This window comes from Elephas maximus, chromosome 9 (assembly GCF_024166365.1).
Source record: "Elephas maximus indicus isolate mEleMax1 chromosome 9, mEleMax1 primary haplotype, whole genome shotgun sequence".
Classification (NCBI taxonomy): domain Eukaryota; kingdom Metazoa; phylum Chordata; class Mammalia; order Proboscidea; family Elephantidae; genus Elephas; species Elephas maximus.
Window position 1 is genome coordinate 119114938 of NC_064827.1, and position 12326 is coordinate 119127263.

The 12326-nt window shown below is 37.7% G+C and overlaps 1 protein-coding gene across 1 annotated transcript in view; it reads left to right on the forward strand.

Annotated features, from left to right (window-relative positions):
• DIRAS2 (DIRAS family GTPase 2) overlaps positions 1-12326 on the forward strand; it is a 252675-nt gene that overhangs the window by 150622 nt on the left and 89727 nt on the right. The window lies entirely within an intron of this gene.

Genomic DNA, 12326 nt, shown 5'->3' on the forward strand with positions numbered 1-12326 from the left:
TTTCACAGATTCATCACTGTTCTTTATCGACGCGTAGTATTCCATTGTGTGAATATACCATAATTTATTTATCCATTCATCCATTGATGGGCACCTTGGTTGCTTTCATCTTTTTGCTATTGTAAACAGTGTTGTAATAAACATAAATAAACATAGGTGTGCATATATCTGTTCGTGTAAAGGCTCTTATTTCTCTAGGATATATTCCGAGGAGTGGGATTGCTGGGTCATATGGTAGTTCTATTTCTAGCTTCTTAAGGAAGTGCCAAATGGATTTCCAAAGTTGTTGAACCATTTTACCTTCCCACCAGCAGTGTATAAGTGTTCCATTCTCTCTGCAGCCTCTCCAACATTTATTATTTTGTATTTTTTTGGTAAATGGAAGCCTTGTTGGAGTGAGATGGAATCTTACTGTAGTTTTGATTTGCATTTCTCTAATGGCTAGTGATCGAGGGCATTTCCTCATGTATCTGTTAGCTGCCTGAGTGTCTTCTTTAGTGAAGTGTCTGTTCATACCCTTTGCCCATTTTTTAATAGGGTTGTTTGTCTTTTTGTAGTTGAGTTTTAGCAGAATCATGCAGATTTTAGAGATCAGGTGCTGGTAAGAGATGTAGCAGAAATTTTTTTCCCAGCCTGTAGGTGGTCTTTTTACTGTTTTTGTGAAGTCTTTAGATGAGCATAGGTGTTTGATTTTTAGGAGCTCCCAGTTATCTGGTTTCTCTTTGGCATTTTTAGTAATGTTTTATATTCTGTTTGCACCATATATTAGGGCTCCTAACGTTGTCCCTATTTTTTCTTCCATGATCTTTATCGTTTTGGACTTTATGTTTAGGTCTTTGATCCATTTTGAGTTAGTTTTTGTGCATGACGTGAGGTACCGGTCTTGTTTCATTTTTTTGCAGATGGATATCCAGTTATGCCAGCACCATTTGTTAAAAAGACTATCTTTTCCCCAATTAACTGACACCGGGACTTTGTAAAATATCAGCTGCTCATATGTGGATGGATTTATGTCTGGATTCTCAATTCTGTTCCATTGGTCTATGTGTCTGTTGTTGTACCAGTACCAGGCTGTTTTGACCACTGTGGCTGTATAATAGGTTCTAAATTCAGGTAGAGTGAGGCCTTCCACTTTCTTCTTCTTTTCCAGTAATGCTTTACTTTTCTGTGGCTTCTTTCCCTTCCATATGAAGTGGCTGATTTGTTTCTCCATCTCATTAAAAAATGTCGTTGGAATTTGGATTGGAAGTGCATTTTATATATAGATGGTTTTTGGTAGAATAGACATTTTTACAATATTAAGTCTTCCTATCCATGAGCAAGGTATGTTTTTCCACTTATGTAGGTCTCTTTTGGTTTCTTGCAGTAGTACCTTGTAGTTTTCTTTGTATAGGTCTTTTACATCTTTGGTAAGATTTATTCCTAAGTATTTAAAATTTTTTTTATTTTATTTTGGGAGCTACTGTGAATGGTATTGATTTGGTGATTTCCTTTTCGATGTTCTTTTTGTTGATGTAGAGGAATCCAACTGATTTTTGTATGTTTATCTTGTAACTTGATACTGTGTTGGACTCTTCTATTAGTTTCAGTAGTTTTCTGGAGGATTCCTTAGGGTTTTCTGTGTATTAGATCATGCTTCTGCAAATAGGGATTATTTCACTACTTCCTTGACAATCTGGATGCCCTTTATTTCTTTGTGTAGCGTAATTGCTCTGGCTAAGACCTCCAGCACAATGTTGAATAAGAGCGGTGATAAAGGGCATCCTTGTCTGATTCCTGTTCTCAAGGGAAATGCTTTCAGGCTCTCTCCATTTAGGATGATGTTGGCTGTTGGCTTTGTGTAAATGACCTTTATTATGTTGAGGAATTTTCATTCTATTCCTATTTTGCTGAGAGTTTTTATCATGAACAGGTGTTGAACTTTGTCAAAAGGCTTTTCTGCATCAATTGATAAAATCATGAGGTTCTTGTCTTTTGCATTATTTATATGGTGCATTACATTAATTGCTTTTCTAATGTTGAACCATCCCTGCATACCTGGTACAAATCCCACATGGTCATGGTGGATTATTTTTTTGATATGTTGTTGAATTCTATTGGCTAGAATTTTGTTGAGGATTTTGCATCTAAGTTCATGAGGGATATAGGTATGTAATTTTCTCTCTCTCTCTTTTTTTTTGCTGTCTTTAGCTGGTTTTGGTATCAGGGATATGCTGGCTTCATAGAATGAATTAGGGAGTACTCCATCCTTTGAAATACCTTTAGTAGTAGTGGTGTTAGCTCTTCTCTGAAAATTTGGTAGAACTCTGCGGTGAAGCCGTCTGAGCCAGGGCTTTTTTTTGTTGGGAGTTTTTTTGATTACCTTTTCAATCTCTTTTTTTGTTATAAGTCTATTTAGTTGTTCCACTTCTGTTTGTGTTAGCTTAGGTAGGTAGTGTGTTTCTAGTAATTCATCCATTTCTTCTAGGTTTTCAAATTTGTTAGAGTATAATTTTTCATAGTAACCTGATATGCTCCTTTTATCTCAGTTGGGTCTGTTGAGATATGGCCCATCTCATTTCTTATTTGGGTTATTTGTTTCCTTTCCTGTATTTCTTCAGTCAGTCTGGCCAATGGTTTATCAATTTTATTAATTTTTTCAAAGAACCAGATTTTGGCCTTGTTAACTCTTTAAATTGTTTTTCTGTTCTCTAATTCATTTAATTCTGCTCTAATTTTTATTATTTGCTTTTTTCTGGTACCTGATGGATTCTTTTGTTGCTCTCTTTCTGTATGTTCAAGTTGTAGGGACAGTTCTTTGATTTTAGCTCTTTCTTCTTTATGTATGTGTGCATTTTTTGATATAAATTGACCTCTGAGCACTGCTTTCACTGTATCCCAAAGGTTTTGATAGGAGGTGTTTTCAGTCTCATTAAATTCTATGAATTTCTTTATTCCCTCATTTATGTCTTCTATAACCCAGTCTTTTTTGAGCATGGTATTGTTCAGTTTCCAAGTATTTGATTTCTTTTCTCTATTTTTTCTGTTACTGATTTCTACTTTTATGGCCTTATGGTCCGAGAAGATGCTTTGTAATATTTCAATGTTTTGGATTCTGCAAAGGCTTGTTTTATGACCTAATATGTGATTTATTCTAGAGAATGTTCCATGTGCACTAGAAAAGAAATTATACTTTGCAGCTGTTGGTTGGAGTGTTCTTTATAAGTCTGTGAGGTCAAGTTGGTTAATTGTAGCAATTAGATCTTCCGTATCTCTATTGAGCTTCTTACTGGATGTCCTGTCCTTCTCCGAAAGTGGTGTGTTGAAGTCTGCTACTATAATTGTGGAGGTATCTACCTCACTTTTCAATTCTGTTAAAGTTTGTTTTATATATCTTGCAGTCTTGTCATTAGGTGCATAAATAATTAATATGGTTATATATAATTAATATGGTTATATATTCCTGCTAAATTGTCTCTTTAATCATTATGTACTGTCCTTCTTTATCCTTTTTGGTGGATTTAACTTTAAAGTCTATTTTGTCAGAAATTAATATTGCCACTCTTGCTCTTTTTTTGATTGTTGTTTGCTTGATTTATTTTTTTCCATTGTTTGAGTTTTAGTTTATTTGTGTCTCTAAGTCTAAGGGGTGTCTCTTGTAGGCAGCTATAGATGGATCATGTTTCTCTATCCAATCTGCAACTCTCTGTCTCTTTATTGGTGCATTTTGTCCATTTACATTCAACGTAATTATAGATTAGTATGAGTGCTGTCATTCTGATGCCTTTTTGTGTGTGTTGTTGACAATTTCAGTTTTCCACTTACTTTTTTTGTGATGAGAACTTTTTCTTTGTAAATTGTGTGTTCCTCATTTAGTTGAATTTGTTTTTGCTGAGTCTTTATGTTTATCTTGGTTTTTATTTTGAAGTATGGAATTGTTAGGCCTCTTTGTAGTTACCTTAATATTTACCCCATTTGACTAAGTATAAACCTAACTTGTATTGCCCTATATTACCTTGGTTTCCTCTCCATATGTAAGATCTATGCCTCCTGTATTTAGTCCCTCTTTTTTGACTGTTGTAATCTTTTACATAATGACATCAGTGATTCCATTTTGAGCATTTTTTAATAATTAATCTTATTCTGTTTTTGTGATTTCCCTATCTGAGTTGATATCAGGATTTCTGTTTTGTATGGGGTTCGATGAGCATCTTCAATAGATATCTTTTTATCTTTCACGATGCCAGGGAAGTTTTCTGCCAACAGATCTTCAACTATTCTCTCTGTATTTTCTGTTATCCCTCCCTGTTCTGAAAGTCCAATCACACACATGTTATTCTTCTTGATAGAGTCCCACATAATTCTTAGGGTTTCTTTATTTTTTGAATTCTTTTATCTGATTTTTCTTCAAATATATTGGTGTCAATTGCCCTGTCATCCACCTCCCCCACTCTGCATTCCAATTCCTCCGTTCTGCTCCTCTGACTTCCTTTTGAGTTGTCTATTTGTGTAATTTTATTGTTAATCTTTTGAATTTCTGAATGCTGTCTCTCTATGGATTCTTGCATCTTATTAAATTTTTCACTATGTTCTTGAATAATCATTTTGATTTCTTCAACTGCTTTATCTGTGTGTTCCTTGGCTTTTTCTGTAGATTGCCTTATTTCATTTCTGAGGTCATCCCTGATGTCTTGAAGCATTCTGTATGTTAATTTCTTATATTCTATATCTGGCAATTCCAGGAAAATATCTGCATCTGGGAAAGATTTTGATTCTTTTCCTTGGGGGTTTGTAGAAGCAATCATGATCTGCTTCTTTATGTGGTTTGATATCGACTGCTGTCTCCGAGCTATCTATAAGGTATTGTAATGATTTCTTTTATATTTGCTCACTGAGTCTTATCTCCTTGTTTCGTTTTATTTCAATACACCCAGATGGGCTACTAGATTGTGCTATCTTGATTGTTGTAGCCTTTGAATCACTTATGTCCTGTTACCAGCTGGTTTGAGCTGTTACCAGGTATATGAGCCTATGAGTCCATTCACTATTCTTGAATAGAACCAGCTTAGGTGTCCTGATAGTGGGTCATGTATTGTGTAATGTAGGCTCTCACCTATTAACATAGAGTAGTAGTGGTGATGGTTCTACGTGCCAGTTTCTAGTAGCGGCAGGGGGTCACACTCTGAGGAAGCCAGGATGCTCACAGGCTTCTGCCAAGTGTCAGTGAGGTAGGAGTGTCTCTATTCTCTAGAGCACTCTGGTGGGTGAGCTCTGCAGCTGTATCTTAGGCACCCAATGCTTGTACCTCTAATGACTGGTAGTCATTACTATCCTCAGACTCCTTTAGCAGGTGGCTAGGTGGTGTGGGTGGACCCTCAGCCCTCAGTTCCCTGGTGTGGACCAGTGAGATCTCTATTTAATAGGTAGAGAGGTATCTGATCTCCAAAACTTGCCTTTCCACTGCTCAGCTAAAACAATTACAGTCAGGTCTCTATCAGAACTACGTTTGCATGATAATAGTCACCTGGTTCCCTGTAGGGATGAAAGCCAAAGCCTATAGATCTCTTATGCCTGGATGGAGCTGGTTCTGTATTGTTATTCCAGTTTACAGAAGTAAGGGAAGGATTTTTTCTCCTGATTGTTGATTGCTGCTTTTCTCAGGCCAGGAGAATGGGTTAGAAAAGAAAAAAAAAAAAAACCCTGCAGTGTACTTCACTCTCTGGCTCAGGGAATTCCAATGTTAAGAAGCTGGCTGGGGCAGAGAGGGGAGGGATCAGATAGATAGGAGAGAGTAGAGTGGCAAGATAGACAAAATTACTTATCTCGTTTGGTGAGGACTGTTTTATCTGGGATTCCAGAGGGGTGTGTAGCCTGTGTTCATTGTCTCGGTCCTGAGATTGCCCCAGAGGGTTAGGGCTTGTGCTATCTCAGAAAGCTGCAATCAGCCCCTCTGTGCTTAGTCCAAAGCCCAGCGCAAAAGTCTTCTGGTTGCAACGCTGTGTGCTCCAGGCTCCAAAGCCACTGGGTGTTTCCCCGTGGTTTCTCGTTCGCCTGTCAGCCGCGTTAGTGTGCAGCCTGTGTGCACTGGCTGGGTCCCCGCTGAGGTTGCTCCAGGGGGTTAGGGCTGCGTCCCATGCTTGCCCCATCTCAGTAAACCACAATCCACTCTGGCAGCAGGCAGCCGCAAGGGTTCAATGCTGCGGCATGGCAGACCGGCTCCAGAAGCAGTCACTGCTTCAGCTCACAGCTTTTCACTCCCATCACTCAGGTCAACTCCTTAGTTTTGTATTTGATGGTCAGGGTTTGTACATTGTCCTGTATGTAATCAATTCACTTGTTTTCTCAAGTCTTTGTTGCAAGAGGGATAAGTGGAGGCTTCTACCTAGTCAGCCATCTTGGTCCTGCCACCTCTAATTTTTATTATTTTTTTTTTCTGGTGCCTGAGGTTTTCTTTTGTTGCTCTCTTTCTATTTGTTCAAGTTGTAGGGGTAATTCTTTGATTTTGGCCCTTTCTTCTTTTTGGGTGTGTGCATTTATTGATATAAATTGACCTCTGAGCACTGCTTTTATTGTGTCCCAAAGGTTCTGATAGAAGTGTTTTCATTCTCATTGGATTCTACGAATTTCTTAATTCTATCCTTAATGCCTTCTATAATCCAGGCTTTTTTGAGCATAGTATTGTTTAGTTTCCAAGTGTTTGATCTCTTTTCCCTGCTTTTTCTGTTGTTGATTTCTACTTTTATGGCCTATGACCAGAGAAGATGCTTTGTAATATTTCAATGTTTTAGATTTTGCTAAGGCTTGGTTTATTACCTAATACATGGTCTATTCTACAGAATGTTCCATATGCTTTGGAAAAGAAAGTATACTTGGCTGCTGTTGGGCGGAGTGTTCTGTATATGTCTACGAGGTCAAGTTAGTTGGTTGTGGCATTTATATCTTCTGTGCCTTTATCAAGCTTCTTTCTGAATGTCCTGTCCTTCACTGAAAGTGGTGTGTTGAAGTCTCCTACTATTATTTTGGAGCTGTCTATTTCACTTTTAAATGCTGATAGAGTTTGTTTTATGTATCTTGCAGCCGTGTCATTGGGTGCATAAATGTTTAATATGGTTATATCTTTTTGGAATATTGTCCCTTTAATGATTATATAGTGTCCTTCCTTATCCTTTATGATGGATTTAACTTTAAAGTCTATTTTGTCAGAGATTAATATTGCCACTCCTGCTCTTTTTTGATTGTTTGCTTGATATACTTTTTTCCATCCTTTGAGTTTTAGTTTGTTAAGGTGTGTCTCTTGTAGGCAGCATATAGACGGATCTTGTTTTTTAACCCATTCTGCCACTCTCTGTCTCTTTATTGGTGCATTTAGTCCATTTACATCTAGCATAATTATGAATAGGTATGAGTTTAATGCTATCACTTTGATGTCTTTTTTGTGTGTTGTTGACTGTTTCTTTATCCCGCTTAATTTTATGTTCTGAGATTATCTTTATATATTATCCTTTCCTCAAATTCGTTGTTGTTGGTTTTGTTTCTGAGCCTCTATTTTTTTCTTGTATTTTATTTTGATATGTAGGATAGTTTGTCTCTGTGGTTACCTTATTATTTACCCCTGTTTTTCTAAATTTAAACTTAACTTTTATTTCTTTGAATCACTTTCTCTTCCCCTCCATGTGGAATATCTATGACTACATTTCTTAGTCCCTCTTTATTGTTTTAATGTTGTCTCCTTTTACATAATAACATCGCTGATTCCCTGTTTTGTGCATTTTTTAAATCTTGATTTAATTTTGTGATTTCCCTGTCTGGTTTGGCTTCTCATTGCTCTGCCTGGTGTTCTAGTCTTGGGTTGATACCTGATATTATTGATTTTCTAACCAAAGAATGCCCTTTATTTTTTCTTGTAGTTTTAGTTTGGTTTTTACAAATTCCCTAAATTTCTTTTCATCTGGAAATGTCCTAATTTCACCTTCATATTTAAGAGATAGTTTTGGTGGATGTATGATTCTTATCTGGTTATTTTTTCCTTCAGTTTTTTATATAAGTCATCCCACTGCCTTCTTGCCTGTATGGTTTCTGTGGAGTAGTCCGAGCTTATTCTTATTGACTCTCATTTGTAAGTGACTTTTCATTTATCCCTTGCTGCTCTTTATCTCTGGTTTTGGCAAGTTTACTTATAATATGTCTTGGTGGCTCTCTTTTCAAATCTATGTTATGTGGAATTCGATCAAAATCTTGGATAGATATCTTCTCCTCTTTCACAATATCAGGGATGTTTTCTGCCAACAAATCTTCAACAATTCTCTATATTTTCTGTTGTCCCTCCCTGTTCTGGAACTCCAATCACTCATAGGTTATTTCTCTTGATATAGACCCACATGATTCTTAAGGTTTCTTCATTTTTTAAATTCTTTTATCTGATTTTTCTTAAAATTATTGGTGGCGAGTGCTTTATGTTCAAGTTCTTAAATTCTGCCTTCCACTTGCTCACTTTCACTCCTCTGACTTTCTATTGAGTTGTCTTCTTCTGTAATTTTATTGTTAATCTTCTGAATTTCTGATTGCTGTCTGTCTATGGATTTTTCCAGCTTATTAAATTTTTCATCATGTTCCTGAATAATCTTTTTAATTTCTTCAGTTGGTTTATCTGTGTGTTCTTTGGCTTGTTCTGCGTATTGCCTCATTTCCTTCCTTATGTCTTGAAGGGTTCTGTATATTCATCTTTTGTATTCTGCCTCTGGTTAATTCCAGGATCGCACTTTCATCTAGAAAATCCCTTGATTCTTTGTTTTGAGAGCTTGTTGAGACTATCATGCTCTGTTTCTTTATGTGACTTTTTATTTATTATTGTCTCCGAGCCATCTATGAGTTATTTTATTAGTGTATTTTATGTTTGCTTAGTGTGTCATAGATTAGTGTGTTTCATTTTGATATGCCCAAATGGGTTTCTTGAGTGAGCTAGCTTGATTATTTCCACCTTTGGAGCTCTGGTGTCCTGTCCCCAGATGGCTAGAGCAGGTAGATCAGTTATATCACTCTAGGAGTCCATTCATTTTTCTTGTATGAATTCAGCTCAGGTGTCCAGGCAGCTGATCTTCAAGTGTGTGGTGAAGACTCTGTCCTACAGCCTTAGAGGGACAGGGGTGATTGGTGTTGGTACTGGTATCTAGTTGGAGTAGTGGGTCCCACTCTGAACAAGGCAGGGGGCTGAAAATTGTCTCCCTGGTATCTCTGAGGAAAACATGTCCCTGTTCCCTAGAGTGTACAGGTGGGTAGGTTCTGCAGACAAACCATGGGCACCCAGTGTTTTTGGTTGTAAGGACTGGGAAGTACCAGTTATCTTTGGACCCCTGTCGCGGGTGGCTGGGTGACCTGAGTGGAGCCACCAGTCCTTAGGCCTCTGATGTGTGTAGGTGAGGACACTTTTTAATAGGCAAAGCAATGTCAAACATCAAATACCCACCTCTGCACCACACAGCTGAAACAATTGTAGTGTGCCAACAATGGCCTATTCTGAAATAAGCCCACACAAGTCCATGCTGAGGGGGAAGGTACTCAAAGTCCATGAACTGTTTGTGCCTGGACAGGAGCTGCTTCTGTCCTGAGCTCCCCCTGTTAGCAGAGCTGGCAAATTATCTTATCCCCCATTTGCAAATTTATTACTTCTCCATACAGTGATGATGGCTCTATGCGCTCAACAGGGCCTATCTCAGGCCCAGGGAAATCAGCCACTGAGCCTGCTTGGGAGTGGTGGGGGGGTGTGGTAAAATATACACAAGTACTTAGCTTTTGCCGAGAGTGCCGTTCTTCTCTGGTTCTGGAGGTGTGAGTAGGTTGTGTGGCTGGCTGCTTCTCCCTGAGGAAACTGCAGCTGAACACTAGTATCAGCCCACTGCAGCTGCTCCTGGGAATGGTGCCTGAGGGTTCCCAGCAATTCAGGCTTGGAAACTCCTCTCTGCTTCTGAACTGTCTCTTCCTCTCCCTACCCCTCAGCTCATTTTCTAACCTTGGCTCAAAAAGCAAATGAAACGAGGGCTCCTAGCTGTCACAAATATCCTCATTTCACTTGCTTTTTGGGTCTTTATTGTAAGAGGCCTCGCCAGAAGTGTCCGTCATTCTGCCATCTTGGCTCTGCTCTCTAGATAATTCTTTAAAAGAGCACAATGCTCCAGGCAAACATTCTTTACTAATTGAGCTAAACTTTTGCTTAAAGATGACTTAAAGGATAGTTCTCGTTCATCGTACAATAGATTTGGGGGTTCATCTAGTCTCAATGAGTCCAGAAAGTCTGGATTCCGTAAGAATTTGAAATTTGGTTCAACATTTTTCTTCCTTTTAATCAGGATCCATCTACTGAATCCTTGATCAAAACATTCAGTAATGGTAGCCGGGCACCATCCAGTTCTGGTCTCATGTCAAAGGAGGCAGAAGTTTCTGGGGGACAATTAGGCTTGCATTTCAGTTCCCCCTCTGGGTCTTCTTCCTCCACTTCTACAGGTGAATAGAGACCAATTGTATTTTGGGTGGCCGCTATCAAGCTTTCAAGACCCCAGGCACTATGCACCAGACTAAGAGGTAGAACAGAAACTCTAGAAACAACATTAGGCCAATTGACTGAACTGTTTCATGAAACCAGGACCTAAACATTCAAACCAATAAAGCTAATTCCATGAGGTGTTTGGTTGTACCTAAGTATTGTCAGCAGCTGCTTCTTTTGTTGCTGTTCTTGGCTTTTTTTTTTTTATGTTTTGTTGTTGTAAGACTATATATGACACAAAATTTGTCACTTTGAACTTTTTCTGGCTTACGGCTTAGTGATAGCAATTACATTAGTCATGCTGTGTAAGTATTACACATAACCGATACTGATTTTCCCATCACCACAGACAAAAACTCTTACTTTCCAAAGAATGTTTCTGCCTCTTCCCCCTGCCCACAACTCTGGTAACAATAACTATTCATCTCTATACATTTACCTATTCTTGGCATTTCATATTAGTGAAATCATGCAATATTTGTCCTTTTGTGATTGACTTATTTCACTCAGCATAAGATCTTCAAGGTTTATCCATGTTGTAGCATGTATTAAGACTTCATTTCTCTTTATGGCTGAGTAGTATTCCAGTGCACGAATGTGCCACATTTTGTTGATCCATTCATTCATTGATGTACATGTAGGTTGTTACTACCTTTTTGCTGTTGTGAATAGTATTGCAGTGAACATAGGAATACGTATGTAAACTTGTTGTATAATCCTATCTACGTAGTATTTTTCATATTTCTGAACAATGTTTTAGAATTTTTGCATGGAATTCTTGTACATAATTTGTTAGGTAAGTTCCTGCATACTTGACTTTTTGTTATGCTATTTAAAAAATCTGTCTTTGTACAAATAGAAATACAATTGAGTTTTGTACATAAAGCTTATAGCTAGCAGCTTTAATAAACTTTTTTTGGCTAGTCTCAAAGGTTTATCTATAAATTACTTTATATTAACTGCATATAGAATGATGTTGCCTGCTCACAAGGGTTATTTTTTTTCTCCCATTCCTTTCCTTGTACCCTTTATATATTTTTCTTGCCTTACTGAACTGGCTAAGACCTCCAGTACAATGCTATATAATGGATCAAAGCAGTGATAATAGTGGGAATCCTTTTCAACTTCTAGATCTCAAAGGATAAGCTTATCTGTATCTTTTTTTTAAAAAAAAAATTCAGCTACTTACTGAGATTGTTCTTGAATTCTAAATACAAAAATTCAAATTTCCAATGTCTCTTATTGATTGATTTTCTGAGATGCAATTGGTTTCTAAAATGAGGTACAGATACAAATGTTATCTTCATAGTATGCCATTTACAATTCTTTTGTTATTCATACCAGTCACGCTAAGTACAGGCAACACTGAGGCCCTCATTCCTAGAAAGCAGCTCATTCAAGCCCCTTCTCCATCCAACCATTTTCTAAAGTCTGACATTGCTAAAGCACTTCATTGTCTGTAGCAAAAAGGCATTCTTCATGGTTTGTCTTCAGCACATAGAGCGGCTTTGGCTTCTAATACATAATAATGAAACTTTCTGAGCTAGAGCTCTCAGCCAAAACAGCCACATATCTCTGGTACTTCAAATGTTCCCTACTCCGATGCAGCATCTTCTACAGAACAGAGCTGTTCACAAATTCATCAAGAAATCCTGGTAATGATGGCATATTTCATGAAGTTTCACTGATACCACCATAGTTATACTTTATTTTCCCCACACCTTTGCAGCATTTTTCTAAACACTGTTCGCTCTGGACTAGGTCCCCATGTATGCACTGCTTGAGACTTGATCTGTGTTTATGATCTAAA